This window comes from Triturus cristatus, chromosome 7 (genome assembly GCF_964204655.1).
Source record: "Triturus cristatus chromosome 7, aTriCri1.1, whole genome shotgun sequence".
Lineage (NCBI taxonomy): Eukaryota > Metazoa > Chordata > Amphibia > Caudata > Salamandridae > Triturus > Triturus cristatus.
In genome coordinates, this window is record NC_140590.1 from 300,140,036 (window position 1) to 300,167,724 (window position 27,689).

Below are 27,689 nucleotides of genomic sequence, written 5' to 3' on the forward strand. Positions count from 1 at the left end.
CAAGCGGGATATTGCAAGGGAGTGGAAGGCAGCACGAGCCCCTTCCATGACGAGATGGAAGAATGGCCTGGATTTCTATATGGGGCTGGAGCAGCCCATTTTCGAGGCCAGGGGGTGCCCACGCAAGCACTATAAGATCTGGAAACGATGGGCAGACTACCGTGGAATTGGGCTGGAACCCCCCGTAGAGAGGGAGATCGATCCATAGGGGCAGCTGTACACGGCCGTTGGGGCCCTGGGGGGGCAGCGCGGGGGCGTGCAAGATGCGTGGGGAGAGCGGGATGGACAGAAGGGGGAGATTAAGACTAGTTGGAGGAAGTGCGATCATTGGGTGTTGGGGGGGAGGGGAGGGACTTGGGAAGGGGGGTTGAGGTTTTTTTTTTTTTAATATACAATTGTCTATTGCCTGTATGTACATGTATGAAGGATATGGCAGACGTCTCTGGGTTACAGTGCTCTGCATGGCGATGGCTAAATTGATACAATAAAAATTTGTTTTAAAAAAAAAAAGTATGTAAACAATTTTGTACAAAAATAAAATTTGCCTAAACAGTTTAGAATTTTTTTTTAAGAGAGGGATGTTGGGTTTATAGGGGATAAGGATGGGGAGTGTTTTAGAAATAATCAATTTTCAATGAAATTTTTTGTGGAAATATTTTAACAAATTTTGTTTAGGAGGGGTTGTGGAGTTTATGGCGGATAAGGGGGGGGAGTGTCTTTTAAAAAAAATATTTAAAAAATGAGAAATAACAAATTACAAATACAATCTAAAATTATTTTTATGAGTGTGATGCTGTGTTTATAGGGGATAAATATGAGTATTTTTTTTATTTAAAAAAGGAAGAAATTAAATATAAAATTTAATGGTTGGGTAATTGTAAATTTTTTGATAATGAGAGTAAAAAATTTTTATTGTGGATTATGCATATAAATTAGCTTATAATATTCAAAATACATTTTTATCATTTAAAAAAAATTCAAAATATATAATATTTATTTTAGATAGACATTAAGAAATATTTGTTTACAAATTCGAAATTTCTCAAAATATTATGTATATTAAAATATTTTCTAAAAATGTTTTCCAGTAATTAAAATCTAAAATGTAAGAAATGTTTATATTTATGAATATTACTTTTAAAATCGATACTGAGTAACACTTTTTAATATTTTATGTATTATGTATTTAGTAAATTATATATGTTTAGTGTTCAGCACCTTCCCAGGGTTCATATAACTTGGAGTGGGAATAGTAAATTATATATGTTTAATGTCCAGCACCTTCCCAGAGTTAATATAGTTTGGTGTGGGAATAGTATATGATATATGTTTAGTGTCCAGCTCCTTCCCTGACTTAATATAAATTGGAGTGGGAATAGTAAATACATTTTTTTTTACTGTCCAGCATCTTCCCTGACTTAATGTAAATTGGAGTGGGAATAGTACATTATATATGTTTAGTCTCCAAAACCTTCCCAGAGTTAATATAGTTTGGAGTGGGAATAGTCAATTATTTATGTTTAGTGTCCAGCACCTTCCCAGAGTTAATATAGTTTGGAGTGGGAATAGTAAATTATATATGTTTAGTGTCCAACATCTTCCCAGAGTTAATATAGTTTGGAGTGGGAATAGTAAATTATATATGTTTAGTGTCCAGCACTTTTTCCTGACTTTATATCAATTGGAGTGGGAATAGTAAATTATATATGTTTAGTGCCCAACACCTTCCCAGAGTTAATATAGTTTGGTGTGGGAATAGTATATGATATATATATATTTAGTGTCCAACACCTTCGCTGACTTAATATACATTGGAGTGGGAATAGTAAATCCAAAGTTTTTTACTGTCCAGCACCTTGCCCGACTTAATATAAATTGTAGTGGGAATAGTATATTATATATGTTTAGTCTCCAAAACCTTACCAGGGTTAATATAGTTTGGAGTGGGAATAGTAAATTATATATGTTTACTGTCCAGTACTTTCCCAGAGATAATATAGTTTGGAGTGGGAATAGTAAATTATAAATGTTTAGTGTTCAGCACCTTCCCAGTTTTATTATAGTTTGGAGTGAGAATAGTGAATTAAATATGTTTAGTGTCCAGCACCTTCCCTGACTTAATAAACATTGGAGTGGGAATAGTAAATCAAATTATTTTACTGTCCAGCACCTTCCCTGACTTAATATAAATTTGAGTGGGAATAGTAAATTATATATGTTTAGTGTCCAACACCTTCCCTCACTTTATATAAATTGGAGTGGGAATAGTAAATTATATATGTTCAGTGTCCAGCTCCTTCCCTGACTTAATATAAATTGGAGTGGGAATAGTAAATTATATATGCTTAGTGTACAAGAACCTTCCCTGAATTTATAAAAATTGGAGTGGGAATAGTAAATTATATGGGCCCGATTCACAGAACAAACTTAAGACTAAATCCTAAACTTACTACCATTCTGGTATTCACAGAATACACCTACTACTTCTGGTATTCACAGAGTGAACTTACTACTTTTGCTATTCACAGAATGAACTTAGAACTTTTGCTATTCACAGAATCCATTTACGACCACTAAACTTACGTCCGCACTCGGGCCGGAATTTCCGCCTCCGGAGCGGAATGTCTGCCCCCGGAGCGGAAAGTCCGCTTGCGGGCCGGATAGTCCGCCTACGGGCCGGAAAGTCCGCATACGGGCCGGAAACTCCGCTCTTGGGCGGGAAACTCCGCTCTCGGGCCGGAAATTCCGCTCTCGGGCCGGAAAGTCAGATTTGGGACCAGACTACATTAACTGTGGCCATTGATCATTTGAGCCAAGGGTAAACACCTGTCCAAGTCCCTACCATCCCCCACCATGCATCAGCTGACACACTCCAGCCAATCCCAGCCAACAGCTCCAGCTAGCCATCATGTTGCTAGTGCCTACGATCCCCCACCATGATCCAGCTGAAGCCAATTAACACTCATTGACCAGCAGCAAAAAACATTTAAAAGCAGCACACAGTGAAGGAACAGGTTTGGCCACACAGAGTTTGTCTTTGCAAGCTGACACCGGCTGAGAAAAATGGACCTCCTGGAAAGAAAGAGGAATTTCACAGCAGAGGAGACCACCATGCTTGTGGAGTTCATTGTCAGGCACCACAAACGCCTCTATGGACTGCCACCCTACTGCACCAGTGGGACACAGAAGGCAGCCCTGTGGCAGCAATTATCCACTGCTGTCACAGCATTGGGGGAGGAGAGGCGCACAGTCCAGGACCTAAAAAAAAATGGCAGGATGAGCGGCTGAGGGTAAAGGAGAAATACTCCCGGATTGAATTACATCGGATCCTCCCAGCCGCATACTCTGGACCACGCATCCACCTCACCCCACTGGAGGAGGATATCCTGACAACGATACACCCCCACTTGGTCCATGGGTTGCCTGTTAGTGACGTCCGCTACGTGGTACCAGGTAAGTGGGATGAAAAGAAAAAGTGCATGAAAAGATTGTCTGTGTTGCACTGTCAGTGTGAATAAGGAAGTAGTCCAAAGTGTATAAAAAAATCTGTCAATCAGAGACTCCTGTGTCACCCTCTGTATGTAGCACTACAAGTCCCACAATCCTTAGCGATGGAAATGGCAAATCCCTCCCCCACATCAGAAAACATGGGCACTGTCCTGTTGCAGTAATACACCAGCCCGCTAAGTAGCAATTGACAAATATCAGCAGAGATGCGCCAGTAACAATGCGACACGCAATCCAACTCTTGTGCAACCGTGGATGCGTCACATTTACAATGCGGTGCACTGTGGCGCTGGGATAGACAGATGGGTGTCGCAACTGATGGCATTAGGGGGGTGCTCTGCTGGAGTAGTGTCGCAAGTGTGACGCAAATCCAACTATGTCCATGGACCGCCTACACCTAACGTTCTGGGCCACTCATTACATGTGCCTCAAGCTGGTGTAAGTTTGCATGGCACCACCCTATGAAAAGTGAGTACGTGAAATGCCGTCGATTACAATGCATCACTTGTACGAGGGATAACCAAAGAAACGCACACCCTGCCTACATCACAGCTGATGCATGTTTAATGTTGCGCAGGACCACACAACGTGAGGCATCCCCATAGATGCATAACATTGTGAATAAGTCTAAATGTGTCACCTGTATTACCCAACCGCTGTGTCACAGAAGTGACGCAACTGCGGTGTAAATGTATTACAAGGGGCGTGTAAACATGCCACAAAATATCAAAGAAGTAAATCACCCCGTGCAAGCTTAAAGCACAAACCAGAACGTGAGAGAATCATCAGATCTAAAAAGTCATACACCTATTCTGTTGTACATTTCCCACCCTGCCACGCCATTATGTCCCCAATGCACCACTGCTCCTCCCTGCCCAGTCTGCGGCAGTACTGCATAACACTGTTAGCATGCGGAAGAAATGGGGAAATCACAGAAATGTCCCACAAGCACATATTCCATATGTTTAGTTGTCTCTCTTCTCACCCATTGACACATTCAGCCAGAGCACAGACAACTGCCGCAGCAGAGGTCCCTGCATCGGAGGAATCGCCACCGTACAGTGGTAGGCATACCACCCTCACCGACTGGTAAGTCACAGTGGCCAGGAGATGGTCAAAATGCATAAATTGTCAGGAGTGACCGAGGGACATATAGTGCCCACATATGAAAGTCAACCAGAGATGAACAAATAGCTGCATTACTATTGAAGTTGTCAATGGACATCCACCTTTAGCTAATTTTAATTGTGAACAGCTGAAGACAATATATTACATGCCTTGGCTCATCAAACCTTCGTAATTGCGGAACATGACATGTTTTTCAGCAACAGCCCCAGACCTGGCAATCCAATCCTGTTATCGAGTGCCACAACTACTTAAAAGGGTGTCCCCACTATGTTGTAATGGTGTCTGTAGACGTAATCAATCAATCTAATTGACAGAAATATGGCAATGATGAACAAGTGAGATCCCAGGGTCATTAGTATTGACAATGCATACACTGTCCAACTTTGAATGTTTCCAATATAGATCAAATTCCCAGTCCACACAGCTGGTCATGTACCACTTACATTGTCTGGCTTTTGTGTTGCCCATCAACAAAACACAATAGTGGACCTCACATCAGGATCCGTAGACATGTCATTGTGATATTGGTTGCATCCAGGTAGTGGGCCCATTCGAAGTTATGTGGGAGCAATCATGATATTACGTATAACACACTTCAGCAACGCTGGTGCCCACAACTGCATGTGCTCATCCTTTGTGCCAGAAATCTAGTGCATCACATGTGGCTGCAGGAATGTAAAGTAGCAAAACACACTTATCATTGTAGGTACAACGAGGTCCTCCCAGAATCAAAGACACACACTGACTTCTGCTACAAGGCTGGCTGTGACATCTGTTCAGGGCCCACACACTGTTTCGGTGCTGGGCCAAGGGAGGGGAACCCAAGAATATATCAGGCTGACTGCTCATGAAATGTGTCTTTCACGTCCGCCGTATGTTGTATGTGTATTACAACACTGTTGTCCTGCATCAAAATATGCTCACATATGGCATTTGAACCCATGCAAGATCAGACCCTGGTGGCTAATAAAAGGATGACACAAAATGTATGCCAAGTGAGTGCAGAATGGACATTCAATAGTACCATGAGTCATATGAAGTGACCAAAACACAACCGGCTTGCAATTCAAATATCGGAAACACCATGATGAAAATAGCATGGCTGAGGCCAACACTGATGCCAGTAGTGTACCTTTGAGATGAATGTAGGGGCTGCTAAGGTGAATCTTCATGCAGTTACACCAGCAAAATGACTAGGCTGAAGAGCAACACACTAATCCAGTGCAGGCAGAAGGCATCAAAGCCTCTCAGCCTATCTGCAATGTGTGAGTATAAACCAAATGTTACATTCTGCTTGCCTCCTCTCCTACCGTATTCACATGTATAGGTGAGTGTTTGACATATGAGGTTTGGATGTCTGCTGTACAAGACACCAATCGTCGTCAGCTAAGTAGTACCATGATCTTGGAAATAGAGTACGCAAAGAGAGGACACTCAAAGGATGGACCTAAGACATCTGTGTTCTCTCATACAAATATGTGTGACTTCATGCGTGGGGAAGCACAAATGAGCAACATCATGTCGCTGACTATGGCAAATCTCACACATGAAACCCTTTCTGACTTGACAACAAACAACATGAGACTCTGGAAATATGTAAGTCTGAATGGCAAAGGTGAAAGCAGTGTAATGGGGAGGATTCCGCGTCATTTATCCCTTCCTATCAGTAATCTTCTCATACATGGGTGTCTGTTGATGTGTCATCTTATTGATGTCAGTGTTGTGTGGAGGAAAAGGCTGGCAACTGCTGCATGTGAGCAGGTGCCCAAATGTAAAGTTCAGGAGCTAAACATGCTGCACATTGTTCTGGATTACCCACAAATGGTCATTGAGAATGACATGTTGGCTCAGAGCTACCATCTGTGGTTGCAAAATATAGACCTGTATGTCTCATCACAGCTGCTGACAGGATGACACCACAGCAGCGGACACCGTCCCGGGGACTGCATGACATCCTGGCTGCAGCAGTTGAACCCTCGCGCACCCGTCCTTCAGGTAATTCTAGCATGAGGTGTGTCTGTTGATGTGTCATCTTATTGATGTCACTGCTGTGTGGAGGAAACGGCTGGCAACTGCTGCATGTGAGCAGGTGCCCAAATGTAAAGTTCAGGAGCTAAACATGCTGCACATTGTTCTGGATTACCCACAAATGGTCATTGAGAATGACATGTTGGCTCAGAGCTACCATCTGTGGTTGAAAAATAAAGACCTGTATGTCTCATCACAGCTGCTGACAGGATGACACCACAGCAGCGGACACCGTCCCGGGGACTGCATGACATCCTGGCTGCAGCAGTTCAACCCTCGCGCACCTGTCCTTCAGGTAATTCTAGCATGAGGTGTGTCTGTTGATGTGTCATCTTATTGATGTCACTGCTGTGTGGAGGAAACAGCTGGCAACTGCTGCATGTGAGCAGGTGCCCAAATGTAAAGTTCAGGAGCTAAACATGCTGCACATTGTTCTGGATTACCCACAAATGGTCATTGAGAATGACATGTTGGCTCAGAGCTACCATCTGTGGTTGAAAAATATAGACCTGTATGTCTCATCACAGCTGCTGACAGGATGACACCACAGCAGCGGACACCGTCCCGGGGACTGCATGACATCCTAGCTGCAGCAGTACAACCCTCGCACACCCGTCCTTCAGGTAATTCTAGCATGAGGTGTGTCTGTTGATGTGTCATCTTATTGATGTCACTGCTGTGTGGAGGAAACGGCTGGCAACTGCTGCATGTGAGCAGGTGCCCAAATGTAAAGTTCAGGAGCTAAACATGCTGCACATTGTTCTGGATTACCCACAAATGGTCATTGAGAATGACATGTTGGCTCAGAGCTACCATCTGTGGTTGAAAAATATAGACCTGTATGTCTTATCACAGCTGCTGACAGGATGAGACCACAGCAGCGTGCACCATCCCGGGAACTGCATGGCAGCCTGGCTGCAGCGTTGAAACCATCGCGCACCTGTCCTTCAGGTAATTCTGGCATGAGGTGTGTCACTGGCTTCGACTCCAAAGCCATGACAGAGATCCTGATTCCCCTCTGCATGTAATCAGCAGTTGTTGTGTACAAAGTGAAATACAAATCAGGAGTGTCATGTGCCTGTCTGTCAATTGGTGATGCAGATAATTGAGAATGTTGTCACTTCCCTCTACAGCTGCTGGTTCAGGGACAGCTATGCCTACAAAAGCCGTGAGGAGACAGGTCCAGCAGGTGACACTAGGGGGGAACACCTAAGGACAGAGAGTTGTGGCTGGAGCTGGTGAGTTTGCCTGTATCTGTGTAACACCTCAGTGCTATGGTGTGAGCTGTCATTTGTGGTGGTACCCTACACAGGTCACATGATCCTCATCTGTTGATGCACAGTACAGTTAATACAAACCCTTGTGTTGCACCACATGTTATACCAGGTCAATCCCTAATACGGTTGCAACCTCTGTTCCAGGGGATGCTGAGGACGAGGATGACAGGCCAATGACCAGTGCGGGCCGACGGGGAATCAGAGGGGAGAATCCCCTGATCCTCCAAGCTGTGATGTCGGCTGCAAGCACTGCTCAAGAGGAGGAGGATGAATTTCCTGAGGACGTCTACTTGGTGGATGATGAGGACTACATGTCTGATGATGATGAAGATGCCAATGCGCGGTATCGTGTCAGATTGGCTAAATCGGTCAGGGCATCACATCCTCTGCCAAGCAACATTCGTCAGCCTCCTCCCAAGCATAGCATGGCCTGTCCCCAGACTCGAGCAAACCAGCCACAGCACCCACGCATCACAACACAGACATCACTCCCTCACAGTCCTCACGTCCAGGACCAACATGGTGGTTCCCCTACCCGCTCTTCCCTAGACAGTGTATCCCTGCCATCCTCTCCACCATCTGGGGGTAGTACCAGCCCTGTTGTGCTGCCGGAATTCCCTGGGAACCATTCACCTGCCCACAGGCTCCCACCTGCCACCACCCCCCCCCCCCCTGCTGTAGGACCTGCTCGTCCCATCCATGGCAGACAGCTGCAGAGAGGGCCTGCACCTGGCTGTGATGGCCAGTGGGAGCAGGACTTCTACCAACAGCAGAGCGATGTGAGGCAGGACATTAGTGCCATCGGGGCTACCCTGTCTGACATGTCGGACTCCCTGCAGGACATGGTCCACTTCCCTCAGGTGGTGGAGAGGCTGAGCCAAGTGTTGGATAGGATGGATAGGACTTGGCAGTACATGTACAGAAATATGCGAGACATGCTATCCATCCAAAGGGAAGAGGGTGCAAGACACCATGCCTTGGCCATGAAGATGATGGAGGGCATATTGAAAGTGAGCCAAACTTTCCCTTCACGGTCAACGCAGGGAGGGGAGCCATCATATCTGCCCACAGGACAGCACATCCCCACACCTGTACCAACTGCACAGCAACAGAGCAAAGGGAGACATCCACACCAGCGGCCTGAACTGGCACTCCCAACACCAACCCCTGTACAGGCACTCCCGCCACCTGCACAACCACCACCAACCCCTGTACAGGCACTCCCACCACCTGCACAACCACCACCAACCCCTGTACAGGCACTCCCACCACCTGCACAACCACCACCAACCCCTGTACAGGCACTCTCGCCACCTGCACAACCACCACCAACCCCTGTACAGGCACTCCCGCCACCTGCACAACCACCATCAACACCTGTACAGGCACTCCCGCCACCTGCACAACCACCATCAACCCCTGTACAGGCACTGCCACCACCTGCACAACCACCACCAACCCCTGTACAGGCACTGCCCCCACCTGCACAACCACCAACAACCCCTGTACAGGCACTCCCACCACTTGCACAACCGGCCATTGTCCAGGCACAACCATCAAGTGTGCATACACCATCTGCACCAGCACATGTAGATGACCCTGGACAGTCCCTTGGACAGTACCCACCTCCACGTAGGCGGCGAGCCAGAGCTGAGCACTCCGAGCGGTCCTCAACCACCAAATTGCGATGTCGCAAGCTCGATCGCCGGTGACAGGAACCCAGGACAATGTAACCACGTGATTGTGTGTTCACCAAATAAAGACCTCAAAAAAAAGAAATCTGTTGTGTCTCATGTCCTGTGTAACGATGTAGGTGGCCTCGAGATGTGAGAAGGTATGTGTGTGTGTGCCACAGTTACAAGTGTAACCCTTCATTGCAACAAGCCATTATGTGCATAGCAGATGACTCACTAAATATGTGTCCTGATTCAGAACCCGACATTCTAAATGAAGTCAAACAAGTAGAAGTAATTAGAATTCCTCAAATATATTTAGGTATGAACAGAACAACCGTCCGTTTGGAAGGGAGGAAGGAAAACAAAAGATGGTCTTGATGCAGAGGGAGAAGGGAACCTGGATTGGGGTGGGGCAACAAAAATATAACACGTCAGGGAAAACAGTCTATTTACAAGGGGAAACTGAAATAATTGTTCACGTCAATGTCTCCGTCAAAAGTCAAGTGTCCTTCTGGTCATCCTCTAGGACCACAATGTCCAGATCCTCTGAGTCCGATGCAGGCACACGTCTGGCAGGTGCAGTAACAGGCACCACATGTGTTTGTGACACACGAGGAGTACGGGGGGAAACAGTGTGGGGCAACGGACAGGGGGAGACATTGACGGTGGTATGGGAAGGGATTGGGGAGACAACAGACGACATGGCTGTGGTCAGTGAATTGATGCTGGTGGCGAGGGTGGCCATAGATGGGAGCATGTCCTCTCGCATCATGCGTACCTCCATACACACTTATAGCATGATGCGAGCGGACATGTCTGGCTGACCCTCACACATCCACATCAAGTCTACTGGCACAGCCACAGGAGGAACAACACCGGGAGGGGCCTGGGGGGGACAGGAGGGATGTGGTGCCTGAGGTCCGGAGCCAATGATGTTGTGGGTCTGGCAGTGACGATGAGGGGGACTTGTTGCAGGGGATTCAGCTGGAGCCCCCGATGGCATGGGGGACTCTAGAGGTAGGGAGGGGCTGATGGCAGGCCCAGGTTGTGTGTTGGCCTGCCCCGAGGACACCTCTTCAGGACCCACAGGTGAAGAGTCATGGGGAGAGTAGCTCTCCAACACATCATAGTCCGAGGTGTCGGGTTCACCCCCCCCTTCAATGTCTTCAGCCTCCACCCGGGATGTAGCACCAGCATCAGGGTGTCCCTTGTCAGTCCGGGTGGGCGCAATCCCCTTGCATCTTGATGTTGAGGGGCCCTCCTCATCCTCCTCTTCCTCGCTGGTGGAAAGAGGGTGTAGCCGCCGCCGCACTGGTGGCCTCGCGCTCCGGACCTGGTCCTGCTGCCCTTCCGTTTCACCAGCTGTGCCTGCAGAAATGTAAGCAAAATCCTAATGTTATGGTTGTGTCATGCAGGACGAGACACATACATAGAGGAGCCAAGCTCAGACTTATTTTCCTCAGATCACACTCTATAGTTGTCAGCGTCTATGAGCTGACATTACGTTTATGTTCACTGTCATTTACTGGATTGAGTCTGACATGGCCATCTCACGTGGATGTTTGTGGCTTACACAATTGTATTGGCCAACCCTCAACCTGGCATTCTGGTGATCTGTGTGTCCTGCCACTTCTACATGTGCAGGTTCCAAAAGCAGTCCACCAATGGAGAACATGAAGAGTCCTGATTTCTTTGATTTTGGCCATTCATAGGGAGTCGCAGCTATTTAAGGTCTGGACAAGTGTCATCTGCTTTGTGTCAATGTATGGGACAAGACAAGTGGCGAATGGGGGTCACACATCCACTGAGGCTCTGGGCTATTTGTGTAGCTACATTGTGAGTCTAGCCTTGGGCTGTCCCCACACATGATCTGACTATCCAGTGGCACATATTGGCTTTGGTGACTGACATGGTAATGCAGTACACCGCTGAACAGTGGGGGATTGTTGTGACAGCTACCTGTACATGTGAAATGTCAAACAGCCCACTGAGGGTGAGACGTCTGTCAGTGGACACCCCTTGCAAATTTAGAAGCGCTTAAGAGTGATGCAAGGATGTCAAAGTCTGTCTTGACTCCATGGCAAATGATGATTTGTCACAATTGTAACCCAAACTCTACAAATGCAATGCAAGTCATAGCATCAAATGCCCTTTGGCCTGCCATGCTCACACTGGACAGTGTCTGAACCAGTGCTCATCCAATGCACACATGATTTCCTAGTGCCAATTGTAGTGGTGCGGGAGGAGCAGATTTCAGTATTAATGCACTATTATGGCTCATTTTGCCAGTTTATAAAGATACGTGGTATGGAGGAAAGGATATACAAATATATTCGAACAAGGAAACTTTTAATTATCCATTCACATGTGATTAAATTCACTTCTCATTTTCTTTGTATTTGTGCTAAGCATGTACAAAAACATATATTTACAAAACAAAACCTCTGTACATATAACAAAACTACGCTACTGTCCTAAACATTAATTTTCAATTGTGGGTCCACCCTTAAATAGTGTGGACAACCGCAGAGGGCATATACATTGCATGAGAAGTATCAATGTCCCCATAAATTCTAAGGCAATGCAAGGTTGTTGAATCCCAACACAATCAAAATCTTTTGGGTCCCTCTGTAAAACCAAAATGTCGACGCGGTCGCGTTTCAGCCAATCAATTCCTTTTGGCCTCTTCAGGACAAGGAAAACCGCAGCAATCTTAGGCTGGTCCCTCTACTCAGCATACCAAGCGTAAGTACTGTACAATAGCCAGGATTGGGACGCAGGGCATCCACGCCCTATTCCATCTTTTTATTGAAAAGTCAGCTGGGCCCCCTGTTCGTGTTCTAAAGTCAAGATTTCTTCCGTCGTGATTACACGCTTGCTTCTCTAGCCTCTCCTTGAGATCCTGTACTCCTGAGGCACAGCCGGGAGCTCTGCTCGAAATTGAACTGTTTTTAAAACTTGTGTGTTAAATTGATTTTAATAATTGCGCACCTCTCCCTCACCTACTAGTCTGGTTGGGGCACTTATCCAGAATCCCTAACACCCGTGCAGCCGATCTGAACGCTGCCACGGGGTAGGAAATCGCCATCACCGCCATCAGCGAGCGAGCCTGCTCACAGGCCACGCCCACTTCATCAGGCCACGCCCACTTCCCTGGGCCACACACCCCCTTGACTACTTAAAGCGCTGACGCTCAGCCTTCCCCAGATCCTGTACTCCTGAGGCACAGCCGGGAGCTCTGCTCGAAATTGAACTGTTTTTAAAACTTGTGTGTTAAATTGATTTTAATAATTGCGCACCTCTCCCTCACCTACTAGTCTGGTTGGGGCACTTATCCAGAATCCCTAACACCCGTGCAGCCGATCTGAACGCTGCCACGGGGTAGGAAATCGCCATCACCGCCATCAGCGAGCGAGCCTGCTCACAGGCCATGCCCACTTTATCAGGCCACGCCCCCCACACCCTCTCCCGGCATAAAATCATGTGCAGCACTCGGACGCGCAGCGGACGGGCGCAGCGGGCGCGCCGTCAGCGCGCCGAAGGCGCGCCAAAGGCCAGCCCGTCTGGGCCCGTCCGGGCCCGGACAGTCCCAGGACCAGCCACTATGCCCATTTCTCCCAAGAAATGCCCTGTCTATACCCGAGATAGGCTTTTGGCCCTGAATACACTAAAACATCCCTCCTGCAATTATACCCTCATGGGCGATAATCCATTTACCGGCTGCAGTCTCTGTAATCCTCCCGGCGCAGATATTGAACGCGGTGGCCTCCAGCTAGGCCTACTCAACTGCAGGTCGCTTGTTAAACACGCCCACGAAATAAACCTCCTGATCTCAAACCACGCCATGGACATTCTGTTTCTCACTGAGACATGGCTCACCCCCAACAACGGCCCTGACATTGTCAACGCGCTCCCGCCGGGCTATCAAATCTGTTCTCTGAATAGACCGCGTGGTAGAGGAGGTGGCCTAGCCATAATATTCAAGGATTCCCTCACCTGCAGAATCTTAGATGGCAACATCAAAGACTGCGAAAGCTGCCACTTCACCATCCAAATTTCACCAGTAACATCCCTGTCGGGACTGCTTGTATATCGCCCCCCCGCCTACTCGCCGAATTCCCCAGCAAGCTCATCGACCATGTCACTCTTGAGTCTACAACTACCTCTAACTACCTCTTGTTAGGGGATCTCAATCTTCACTTTCTGGACCCAGTCGACATTCAGGCAGCCGAATTTTTACTGGACATCTCCTCCTCTGGTCTCTGCTTAAAGAACCCACAGGCCACTCACGACAAAGGACAGCTACTTGACCCCATCTTCACAAACATTCAAGACCTTAATACCCGCGCTCACTTCCCTCTTCCCTGGACCGACCAATTCCTGGTCCCCTTCGAATGGCACATCAATATTCCTCCACCCCAACCGCCCAAAATCAGAACTCTTATCAAACGCTGGCACAAACTGGTCCCAGAAGAATGGGCAGCCAAACTTAGGGAAGATATCCCCCCTCCCTCTCAAAACACCATTACAGCCGACACTGAATTCAATACATGGCTCACCCAATCACTGGATTGCCTCCTACCGAGATCCAGCACCCTTAAACGTACCAAGAGAGTTAACCCCTCTCCCTGGTACACCCCCGAATTGAATCTCTTACGGAAGGAATGCAAGAGAAATGAACGCATATGGAGGAAAGACAAGACAGCAGACAAGAAAGGTACGTTCCGTGCTTCCATAAAAACGTACAAACGGGAGCTCCAAAAAACCAAAAGCGCATTCTACGAAGATAGAATTAAAAACTCGCCCTGCTCTGCCCAAGAAACTTTCGCTATTCTTAAAGAACTTCTTCAGGCTCCAGATCCCCCTGCAAAACCCCTGGACCCCAAAGCCGTGGAAAGTAAATGTATTCAACTGGCCACTTTTTTCGACGAGAAAATTCAAAAAATTCTCGCATCCCTACACCCCGCCGGCCATACGGACAGGGACCCTTCTAACTCTCCCCACTGCCACAGTCATTCCACCGATGCCCCCTCACCCCTTCTCGACACCTTCGGCCCAGTATCCACGGAAGAGGTCGCCGCAACGCTGGCCACAATTAAAAGTGACTCCCCCAGCGACCCTGCTCCGCTTCGTTTCCTGAAAAAAGTGTCCAGCACCATTATCCCTCCTCTCAGTTCCCTCATCAATGTCTCCCTCACTCAGGGAGTAGTCCCTCCCAGCTGGAAAGCGGCGGTGGTCAAAGGTCTTTTGAAAAAACCTTCACTGGACCCCCAGGACCTAGCCAACTACAGGCCAATCTCCCTCCTCCCCGGAAACAGTAAAATCACGGAGAAGCTAGTGAATAAAAAACTATTACTATTTCTTGAAAGTAACAACATACTCAGGAACTCCCAGACTGGTTTCCGCCCCGGCCAGGGCACTGACACCGCCCTCCTGGCGGCAGTGGAGAAGGCCAGAAGCATTCTGGACACAGGAGGATCGGTGGCAGTGATCCTCCTGGACCTCAGTGCGGCCTTCGACACTGTAAATCACCAGATTTTAATCCAGCGGCTGAGAGATACTGGAGTAAGGGGCACGGCCTTGAAGTGGCTCATGTCTTTTCTAGATGGTCGCTCTTTCCAAGTCTGGGAGAATGACAGCCACTCTCCCGCGATCCCCCTCTGCTGTGGAGTACCGCAGGGCTCATCTCTTAGCCCTACGTTATTCAACGTTTACATGTCTCCGTTGGAGGAATTGGTCACCCCGTTCGGCGTGACGATCATCAATTACGCCGACGATACCCAGCTGGTGGTAACCCTTTCACACCCACACCAAGATCCTTCCGATCTCCACAGCTGTCTCACCGAAATCCACAGCTGGAAGAACACCTCAGCGCTGAAACTGAATGGGTCTAAGACCGAGATCCTGCTGCTCGGACATAAAGAGCCCTCCCTGCCGCCTAACATCTGGCCCGACTGTTTAGGTGACCCCCCTGCCCCCAAGGAGGAGGTCAAGAGCCTGGGCGTATGGCTCGAAAAGGATCTGAGCTTCAGAACTCAGGCCAAAAAGACAGCAGGAATATGCTTTGGTCTCCTCAGGGCATGTAGGAAGGTCTTCCCTTTGCTTCCCGCCACTTCCCGGAAACTATTGATCCAGGGCCTCATCCTGGCAAGGTTAGATTACTGCAATGCAATCTACCTGGGTGCCCCGGAAGCTACTCTTAATACCCTGCAGAGAATCCAAAACGCCGCTGCCCGACTACTCACTCACACACCAGCCAGATCTTCGGCAAAGCCAGCTTTGAAGCTCCTTCACTGGCTCCCAGTCAGAGAGAGGGTTGCTTTCAAAGCCCTCTGTCTGGCCCACAAACTTCTCCATAACAAAGGCCCACCCATCCTCAATAATTTTATCATCCCCTACAAAGCGACAAGAGCTCTTCGATCAAACGGAGAGAATTTCATCACGGTTCCCAGAGTAAAAAAAGCTCGGTCTGGAGGACGCCGCTTCTCGGTCCACACTGCCAAACATTGGAACAGCCTCCCTCGGAGTCTAAGAACCGAACCAAATCTCCTTCAGTTCAGGAAGGCACTGAAAACTCTTCTCTTTCCCTGATTCCTCTTCCCTCCTGCTGCTGTTCCCCCCCGAAGTCAGGTTCAAGCGCTGGGATGCTCAAGGGTTACTACGCGCTCTACAAAAACCTTAGATTAAATTAAATAGCTCTTCCGCATCTATCGGTGCTAACTCTCGCTACGCGAGTTTGTTCAGGAGAGCACTATCTGCAGCATATGCTGCAGATAGTGCTCTCCTGAACAAACTCGCGTAGCCTTAGCATTGCATTGCCTTAGAATTTATGGGGACATTGATACTTCTCATGCAATGTATATGCCCTCTGGGGTTGTCCACACTATTGAAGGGTGGACCCACAATTGAAAATTAATGTTTAGGACAGTAGCGTACTTGTGTTATATGTGCAGAGGTTATGTTTTGTAAATATATGTTTTTGTATATGCTCAGCACAAATACAAAGAAAATGAGAAGTGAATTTAATCACATGTGAAAGGATCATTAAATGTGTCCTTGTTCACAAATATTGCTATATCTTTTCCTCCATACCACGTTTCTTCATATATTGTGTTCACTTTATCCAGGTAATGGATGGTGTAATTGTTGGGTATACCCCTAGCTATCAGATTCATTTAGCCAGTTGTCATGACGAAACTACAACTCCCAAAATGCACTCTGCCCTGTACAGTCCATATGCCACAGTGTGCCTTTTTATGCTTGGTGACTGCTGCATGGACACAGAATCAGTGAATGGAAGCATCGGACACACAATGGTACAGCACTGTTTCACTCACATCATACTCCTAGACACATTTAGTATATGATGCACTTACCATATCCCTGCTGCTCATGCTCCTCCAGCTGAGCATGGAGGATCGGCCAAGCTGCTCGCAGGACCCTCCTGTACAGTGGGGATAGGCGAGGACGATGCACATGGTGCTGGGAGGACTGGCCCACCATCTCCTCAGCCTTGTGCCGGGACCACCGTTTCAGGTCCTTCCAGCGCTTGCGGCATGCCCTCACACTCCTGGTGTGGACTCCCACTGCACTGCAGCGCTCCCCGATGTTGGCCCACAGCCTGGCCCGGGCTGCATTGCTCAGCTGGTGTTCAGGGTCCCCATATAGCTGAGGATATTTGGCCAGCACCCCCTCAGCCAAGATGTCTAACTCACTTTCAGTGAAAGGGGGTGCCTTCTCTTCATAACCCTCAGCCATTATGGGGATAATAAGTATGATGAGAGCAACAGGATGTCAGAGGATCTGATCTGTGAGTGAGGATGACTCAAAAAGAACACAAAATGGCTGCCAACTATTTCCTGTGATGTATTCCCTGCCTCCAACTTCCTGTAAAACATTTCCAGAATCAAATAATGTGTACCGGGTCATTTTCGGAGTTTACGGCCCGCGAGCGCAGTTTCCGGTTCCAGAGCGGAGGGTCCGCACACGCGCCGTACGCTCCGTAATCGGGACTTCCGCTTTCGTGCCGTAAACTCCGAAAATGACCCGGAACAGATTATTTTATACAGGATATGTTTGACAGGGAGTGGGAGGCAGGAAATACATCACAGGAAATAGTTGGCAGCCATTTTGTATTCATCCAGATCCATCCACAATCATGAATGTAATCTACTGCCATCCTGCTGTTCTGTTGTGGATAAAAAAGAAAAGACAGTGCATGTGTGAATTATTAAAATGTAACAAGAGGGGGAAGAGACCATTTAAAGACATTTCTGCACTTATGGGCGGGGGGGCTAACACAACATAAAACCCCAGTTTCACTTTCTCATGCTTTGCATCATGGTACATGTAGTCCATATTGGGTGCTCAGTAGCAGAGTTGTGTGATGTGTTACGTAACATTGGGGTGGAGAAGTGTGGATATATCACAGACACATGGGGGCAGATTTATGTTCCCTGGCACATCCCTGCAAATCAGCAGGGATGCACCATGGGAGATGCGTCACGCAAGTTTGCCCTTGCACCACCGCAGATGCGCCGCATTCACAATGCCGTGCATCGTGGCGCAAGGACAAGCAGATGCGTGACGCATCTGGCCGGTGTAAGGCTGGCGCATTGCTGGAGTTGCGTCACAACCGCCACACAGCTCCAGCAAGGCTCGGGGTGCCCCTATCCCTGACATGCTGCGTCAATCCTTAAGCCTGCTTCAAGCAGGCGCAGGGCTTTGACGCAGCATGGCCTGAAAAGTGTCTGAGTGAAATCTTGTGGATTTCACTCAGCCACTTTTCGGAGGCATTCCTGTGCTAGAAGGCCCCCCCCTGTGCAGGTACGCCCACATGTGGCGCAAGCTTGACAACGTGACGCATCTTCCTAGATGCATCACGTTGTAAATAGCCCGCAGCATGGCGCTGGGTCCGCGCCGCCGCTGCGTCACTAAAGTGACGCAACGGGGGCGCAAAAGTGGTGCAGGGGCGTATTCATCTGCCCCATGGTGTCTGATTCACCCATGACATCACTCACGTTGTAGGCGCATCTTTTGTGGGTGAGTCACATCTGTTGATGGCACAGGCCCGACAATGCGATGGTTATGGCCTTTTCTGATTCAGTGACCCATCCTCATGAGGTCCGGCTGTGTCTCTCAGTACATGTATCATTTTCCATCAGCGTCAATAGATTCTTTCGGGACATCCACTACACTGATCGCTGACATGGGCACATGAGCTGAAGCACACTCAACCTTTTGACTACTGTCACCAGCTGTGATGAACATGCAGTTAGTGTGGCTTGCAAAGTTGTCTCAGGAAGAAATTTCTTTACACAGTCGTGTATATCCAAGTTTCATCATTGGCAACAGACAGCAATCCACATTTAGTCCATTCCACTACAGGTTGCTCATGTGAAAAATGTGGCAACGAGCTGCTCACGGACTTGCATGCCCTGACCTCGGTTATGTGCCATGGCCCGGTTTCCCAGATTCAGAGCTAGCCGAGGTTCCAGCGGTATGTGTAAGCCATGCGTTAAGGCAATGTTTTGCAAGACACAACAGGCTAATATGATCTTGCACACGACTTCTGGGGAGTACTGCAGCACCCCCCCCTGTACGGTCGAGACATCTGAATCGCGACTTCAACAGACCAAAAGTGCGCTCTATGATGGCTCGAGTCTGTATGTGTGCCCTATTGTACCTACGCTGTGGTACAGTGTTTGCACACCTGTAAGGGGTGAGGAGATGTGGGGTGAGTGCATACCCAGCGTCACCTGAGGAGAGGGGAAAGGGCAGTTGGTTACATTTCCCTCTTTGACTTGCACAGGACATGATCTGTACTGTATTACATGCAGTATCTGTTGGGCCATGTATGTAGCTTTATGATTCTTATTGTACAATGGTTAATGTTGGGGGGCATTCATACATTTGCAAAACCCATCTCCCTCATTTCTAACGCTTGGTACTTACCCAGTAGCCACATGTTGTCAAATTCTCCCGCAGCCATCCGCCGGGCAAGAGGTGACATGCGGAATATGAAGCTGTCATGGGTACTGCCTGGGAACACGGCATGCACATTAATGAACCTCCCCCTGGCATCACAGACAGCTTGCACGTTGATGGGATGCCATCGGTGTCTGTTGCAGAAGATGTGTGCAATGTGGCGGGGTGGCTGAAGGGCCACATGGGTACAATCAATTGCACCCAGCACACGTGGGAATTGTGCAATGAGATAGAAATCTCGTGCTGCCCTTTGTCTCAGGGCCAGTGTACGTGGCATTTGTATGTGGTTGTGGGATCTTGCAGTGATGCATCTCAGTACCTGATGCAGGCACCGCGACTGGCTCGCCTGGGATATGCCCACATGGTCACTGGAGGCCCTTTGGAAAGAGCCAGTGGCAAAGAAATGGAGCTCAGAGAGGATCTTGAGATATGCTGGGATTGCATGAGAGCAGCAGGTCACAGAGTCAAGTTCCTGCTCCCACTCACATACCATATCCAAGATGACTTCTGGAGGGAAACGGTACCTGGCCCTTACATCTTGACTGGAAATTCCAAATAGGTTAATCCTCTGTCTGTAGATCCTCTCTGCTCTCCTCCTCCTCCTCAAGTGGTTTTGCCGCATGGCAAGGGGCAGTGCAACAAACACATTCAGTGACATGTTGTAAGGGTTTATGTGTGTGTCTGCTCTGCAGTTATACGTGATGCCGAGCTAGGATTGGCTGGAGTGTGTCAGCTGATGCACGGTGGGGGATGGTAGGGACTTGGACAGGTGTTTACCCTTGGCTCAAATGATCAATGGCCACAGTTAATGTAGTCTTGCCCAAATCGGAACTTCCGGCCCGAGAGCGGAATTTCCGACCCGCATGCGGACTTTCCGGCTCGTATGTGGACTTTCCGGCCCGTATGCGGACTTTCCAGCCCGTAGGCGGACTTTCCGGCCCGTAAGCGGATTTTCCGCTCCGGGTGCGGACATTCCGCTCCGGAGGCGGAAATTCAGGCCCGAGTGCGGACGTAAGTTTAGTGGTCGTAAATGCATTCTGTGAATAGCAAAAGTTCTAAGTTCATTCTGTGAATAGCAAAAGTAGTAAGTTCATTCTGTGAATACCAGAAGTAGTAGGTGCATTCTGTGAATACCAGAATGGTAGTAAGTTTAGGATTTAGTCTTAAGTTTGTTCTTGCACCTTCCCTGACTTTATATAAATTGCAGTGGGAATAGTAAATTATATATGTTTACAGTACAGCAACTTTTCAAAATTAATGTAGTGGATAGTGGGAATAGTTAATAAATAATAATATATTTTGTATTAACAAAAATTATATACTTATAAATGTTTATCAAAATAACATAGTTTATTAAGTATATTGATGTAACATAAACATTTTATTACATATACAATGTTTTTTTTTTAAATAAATCAAGAAACATGTTTTTATTTTGTTGATATTTTTATTTACATTCAGACATTGATAAAGCAGAAGATAAAGCATTTTATTTTATTAAGTATAGTTAATATATATTGTTAGACATAGGATTTTTTATTTTTGTTATTTTTGACACATATATTTTGTACATATGTATACCTTTATATATAATATTTTTGCAAACTCAGTATTACACATTAGTGTGCTTACTATAACTGTTATGTATATTTTTAAACAATAAATAACATACTTATACATTGATTTTTAAACCATTTTTAAAAGAATTTCTTTTTGGGTGACAGTGATACATTATTTATTTGTATTGTAAACATTGATTACATTATTACATATAGGGGTCGATTCCGATCTCGCTCAGAAGGCCCTTCCAGAGCCATCCGTAGCCTTACATTCCGACCGACTCGTTCCGGGAGCCGGTCCATCCAAACGACTAAGTACGATGCGCATATGTCTCCTGTACACTCCGATTCCAGCACCATTTTCCGTATGACCTGGCTCCATAAACTCTGAATGGAGTCGTCCGGAGCAATTTCCAAAGCAGTTTCCAGCCGGCCAAGTACGATGCGTACTTCCTACGCGCAGAACAGGTCGCCATCTCCAGCACGTCACAGTATCCCGAAGAGCTGTATTTCAGCTCTGATTCGCGCCATAACACGATCACTGCGAGACGAAGCAGGCATTTATCCAATTGTGCATGCCATCCCTATAACATACGCCTACAGTTGAATCAACAACCATAACCAACGCATTTCTCACAGACGGTAAGTCAGACACCTACCACACACAAAAATGTCACGACCCTGAGAAAGGCAACACACCCATATTGGGAGAATGCCCATCACTACCAGCATTGGCCACCCCATAGGGGGTGGATGTCTATCACTACCAGCATTGTCCACCCCATACGGGGTGGATGCCCAACATTACCAGCATTGGCCACTCTATAAGCGGTGGATGTCTATCACTCCCACCATTGTCCACCCCATAGGGCTGGGTGCCTAACTCTACCAGCATTGTCCACCCCATAGAGGATGGATATCTATCACTACCAGCATTGGCCAGCATATAGGGAGTGGATGTCTATCACTCCCACCATTGTCTACCCCATAGGGGGTGGATGCCTAACACTACCAGCATTGTCCACCCCATAGGGGGTGGATGCCTAACAATACCAGCATTGTCCACCCCATAAGGGGTGGATGTCTATCACTCTCACCATTTTTCACCCCATAGGGGGTGGATGCCTAACACTACCAGCATTGTCCACCCCATAGGGGGTGGATCCCTAACACTACCAGCATTGTCCACCCCATAGGAGGTGGATGCCTAACACTACCGGCATTGGCCACCAGGGGGTGGATGACGAACACTCCCCCTGTGCTGTCATACCAAAATTGTGTTTTGTGTGTAAACTGCCTGCAAAATTGACGCATAGGGGCCAATGCCGGCCGCAAAACGAACCGACCGACACGGACCTGGACCGAATACCGACCGACACGGACCTGGACCGAATACCGACCGACACGGACCAGCGCCGTGTGACCCGTGCAGTATGATGCAAAGCGAGTGAATTACAACCGACACGTACGGAATACAAGCCGTACGACCTAGCCGTAGGAAAAATAGTGATCCGTCCGGAAAACCGACGCGATTTTCACCGACCGACACAATGCGACTACTCCTCATAATGTAGGCATCGTGCGCAGAACCAGGGAACCGTGCACACACATGTGTGATAGACATGTCAGCAAGACATACCCCCAGAGCGTTGATCGAGTGGTAGTGCTTCCTGTTCCGGTATGCCTGCTCATGTGCCTGTGGTGGTATCAGGCATCCTCTCCAGTGTATAAAAGGCATCCTTTATTTCAGGGAGTTCAGCTGGGCTAGGGAACTTGATACACAGGTCTAGGAAATGCAACATCCCCTCCAAGACACTGTGTAGCACCCGACTAACCATCGTTTGCGACATACCACCAGCAGTAGCCACAGTGTACTGGAAGGTACCAGTAGCAAAGAAGTGCAGGGCTGCCATCACCTTCACCTCTGGGGTCAGTGCTGTAGGGTATGTCCGGCCAGGTAGCAGATCTGGCGTCAACTGCTCCGCCAACTCCGCAATCAGTGGCCTGGTGAAGCAGTACCGTCTGATGCAGTCGCGTTCCTGCATGGTTGCAAGGTCTGGAAACGGTCGATGGACAGCTGGTGCCCTGCAGTACAGAGATGCACAAAGGAAGATTGTCAGTTCATCCACCCATGTGGCCATGCCTAGGCTCAATATCACATGCTAGATCATGACATTACACAATGTACTGAGGTGTGTGCTGTTGGGCATGGACACATATGTCACCTACGTGACCACCACCTCACATCTCAGTTCCACATGTCCACATGAGTCCCATGTAGTGCAATGGCCAATCATCTGGCTGTGTCACCCAACCTATGTACTGCTGCAACGTTCCAAACACACACCACAGTGACAAGTGAGGCCTGATGTCTCCCAGGCATCACAGATCTTTGCCATGCAGAAACCCAGGGTCCCTGTATTGCCACATCGGCACAGCAATGGACAGAGCGTAGCACGTACACACCACAAGGCAAGCGTAAGTCCCACAGGTAGTGGCCACTGTTGTTCCTGCCGGCCCTACATGTACGTCTCTTAGACACACACCCCATCAAGGTTGATGCATATACCACATGGATGTGGAGACTGTCCCCCATTGGGCACATTTGATCAGACACATCTGAGACACAACATGCACACAGACTGTGGGTGCACATCAGTATTGTGGCTACAGGTGTCACTGTGACGTACATGCCATCACCCCCAGGACTCCGAGTGTATGTGACATGTCCTAAACATATCCAACCTGAAACTGTGTCCGTGACTCATGCCCATCACTGTACAATTGCACATCACAGTGGTAATGCGCACAACACACAAAGGATTCTGCCCCCATGTACACGTGCACAGCCTGGGAGAGGCTGCACAAAGTGCCACCCAACAAACCATATGCGGCCCCCCAAACACCCAGGGAATGCAGCCTTACATGCCATGGGACACTGTGTGGCCAATGCTGTAGTGTGGTAGGTGTGCACAGGTGTCCCTGGCCAGTAAATTTGTGTTGCATCCGTATAATAGTCACACCAATGAGGTCCGACACGGGTGACAATGTGTACGCATTGCACGGTTCATGACCGAGCCGTGTGTACGCTTTGCCATTGCCTGCAATGAGGTCCGACGCGGGTGACAATGCGTACGCATTGCACGGTTCATGACCAAGCCGTGCATACGCTTTGCCATTGCCTGCAATGAGGTCCGACGCGGGTGACAATGCGTACGCATTGCACGGTTCATGACCGAGCCGTGCGTACGCTTTGTCATTGAATGCAATGAGGTCCGACGCGGGTGACTATCATGCATACGCGTCGGAGAGGCATGATCCGAGACAGGCGTACACCTTGGCCATTGAATCGTATGGAGACGGGTGCATGTGTATTTTCAAAATATGCGTTGTACAGTCAGTTGACCGAGCCGGGTGCACCCATTGGCTCCGGACTGTCATGGAGATGGATGCGGATTCAAAACTTGTACGAGTCGTGCACTGGAAATTCAGTTGGATGCCTAGAACAATGTTGCAGTTTCAAGTGTTCCGAGAAGGTGAAGATTTGAACGATGGGGAAGGCGTGTACGAGTCGTACATTTAAATGGATTGGCCAGATTCATAGAATGCAACCGTGTTCAACCTATCACTTGGGACACATGGCACAGATTCTGCCTCTGCAGCACAGATATAAGGCTGGCTGGACCCCAGGGAGCTCACTTGCCTGCACTACATGCTACTGGACCACATCCCTGCTACCACTGCTGCTGTCTCTGCATCCTCTGGCTCCTGCTATGGCACGAACTCTGGAGAGGGCCCCAGCCTTCACTGAGGAGGAGAACCAGGCCCTGCTAGACGGGCTCCTTCCACAGTACAGCAAGCTGTATGGGAAACCAGGGGAGCAGGTGAGTGTGCAGTCCACTGCCTTCCTAATTATGCATGTTGTCTAACTAGCAGTACTAGCAGTGTGTACACCAGTGGCAAGCATTCTCACTGACTACTTTCATCCCCCAAAGTGTGTAGGTACATGTAATGAACAGGTGTCCTGCTGCTAAAGTGCATTAGTGCAAGCTTAAACTATCCAGGCATTGTTAACATGTCAGACATGCAGGTCATTTGTCCTTCACCATGGTTGCACTACCTGTGTAACTCATTTCCCTTTGTGATGATGACATGTCTATCCAAATGTGTGCAGCACAAAAATGGGGCATGTGTGTCAATGTACTTTTCACTATGTCATCCTCACAGGTTGATGCCCACCAGAAGCAGGAAATATTCGTTCTGTGGGGGTCTACAAGCGCCGGATCAATTGTGTGATGCACCCTCCTCATCTGTTCCACAGGTGTGGCCCCTACAGTCTGTTGCTTGTGTCACTAGGGCACTGTGTCCCTGCAGTCAACTATGCTTCATGTACTGGACAGCATCTGTTCCCATTACTCTGTTGTGGGTCTCATGGGTGGGTCAATTGTTTACACAATGCCTGAGATCTGACATGTGATCTGTGTGTGCCCTTGAGATGTGTTCCAATTGCTGGTCTGACTCGCCACATGTGGCTGGGGTATTCCAAACAAACCCATGCAGCAGGGACTCCAATTTTGGGGCCTCAGGAGTATGTATATGAAGTATGTCACACTTGCTTAGCCACCTGACTACTGTCCAGGGCCAAACACTGTTTCACGTAGACCTGGCCAGTCATGCCTCCTCAAGGGCATTTCGAAACACTCTGTAATCCCACTCCTGTGTATGAAATTGCAGGTTGTGCTTAGTGACATGTGCCCTCAGGTGTCTGCCTCTGTGTCATTAGGGTGTGGCTTGTTGTTACGTACATCTGGGGTGTCCATGATTCAGAGGGTCAGCATGACATCTGCGATGTGACTGTGAGAGACAAGACCTGTGTGACATATAGGTGTGTGATCATCTGACAGCGCACAATGGTGTATGCAACTGTGTCCTTCATGCAGCTGGGTTATTTGCATGGCAGACTGTGATGTGTTAATGTACAGGGATTAGTGTTTGCTGCCACTCATATGTCTGATTTGCAAGATGTGGGGTCTTCTGGATTCTGGATATGTTGTTTGCATGGGATGGGCAATTGCGCCGGTCATCTGCTGAGTTTGCTTTACCCCAGAGCTAGGATTGTGAGTCAGTGCATATTGTTGTTGTCTGGATGCCCTGCTCCTGTGACAGGAGACAGTGTTGACTGACTTTCAGGGCGTACCAGTGCCATGGCATTTAACTTGCTATGAGTGAGCCTGCATTGTGTTCAAGTGTGCACCATGCACCACATTGTGGCATTGACCATCAGGACAGGAGTACATCATAGTGTGTGTTGCTGGCATGCATCACAAGCATGTGGAATGAGTATCTGCCCATCCCTTCACCCGGACACCTGTACTAAGTCAGTAGCAAGAGATGTGTTGTGTGTATAGTGACATACTCCTACATGTTCACTTGCATGTACAACTGATGTGTGGGTGGTGCATGTTGGCACATTGGGGTGTTAGCATCCAACATGCAACGGCCATATGTGTGAAAGTCAAGGAGGGATATGTGTGCCATGGTTGATGTTGAGAATGACAATTGTCTTATCCTAAACAGTGTTGGCACTTTGAGCTGTGTTCAGCTGATGCCAGGGTTTGCCCTGTGATGTGATGTACTCACTGTGGTGTGTGCAGGCAGTGCAGGTGACTGATGTTGTTCTGTTACTTCCTCTTCCTATCCAGATATATCCACGGCCACAGGAGGGGACAGCTCCACGGACCAGGAGGAGCCACAGAGCCTTACAGGGACAGAAGGAGAGGAGTCGGGGGGACCCAGTGGCACGGAGGGCGAGTGGAGCCACACAGAGGAGTCGTCAGCACCATCTCCCCCAGCTGAGGGCCACAGCAGCTCTGAGGATGACTCCCTTGTGGAGGCGGGTGTCAGCAGCCACCAAACCCCAGCTAGTGAGGCCGTCCCCACAAACGCCACTACCACCACCACCCTCCCATCGGCTCCCACCCCAGAGGTCCCTGTAGGCTCCCGTGTTCGTGAGCATGTCTCCTTTGTGCTGAGTGAGGAGTCTGTGGACTTACTTAGATATGTAGGGCAGAAGTTGATGCTGAAGGTCATCCATGCACACACAAGTCTGTTGACACAACTGGTGTCACTCATGGAGGGCATTTCCTCGGGCATGTCTGCCCTACAGAGGACCAAACAGTCCGTGGCCTTCTCCCTGACGGCAGCAGTGTCCCTCCTCCAACAGTCCTACCCATGCACCAACCACGATTCCTAGCAGTCTACCTGTATCAAGCACACAAACACCCAAACCAAGGTCTAGACGTGTAGACGTGTACACAAGCAAGCGCAGGGGACTGATACCACACTCACAGGGGCTGGTCTGCAGACACACACACACAGTCATCCACAGCCACTCCGCAGTCCTCCGAGACCTCTCCCTCCCAGCCCTCTTCCCTTGCATCACCTGCAACCCCAACTCCCCAGAAGCTCTTCCTTTGTGACCTTGGCCTCTTCCCCACCAACCCAGCAGATCCTGATTACAAGGGGAA

At 48.5% G+C, this 27,689-nt stretch overlaps 1 long non-coding RNA gene across 2 annotated transcripts in view; it reads left to right on the forward strand.

Annotated features, from left to right (window-relative positions):
• Positions 1-27,299, forward strand: part of LOC146809494 (uncharacterized) — a 481,565-nt gene extending 454,266 nt beyond the window's left edge. Inside the window, exon 4 of one of the 2 annotated variants that reach the window (XR_014966441.1) lies at positions 26,865-27,299. This is a non-coding gene — a long non-coding RNA (uncharacterized LOC146809494). Of the gene's footprint in view, positions 1-25,389; positions 25,484-26,864 lie in introns of those variants that run through there. The other variant, XR_014966440.1, reaches the window with a different exon arrangement.
• The last annotated feature ends 390 nt before the right edge of the window (positions 27,300-27,689 follow it).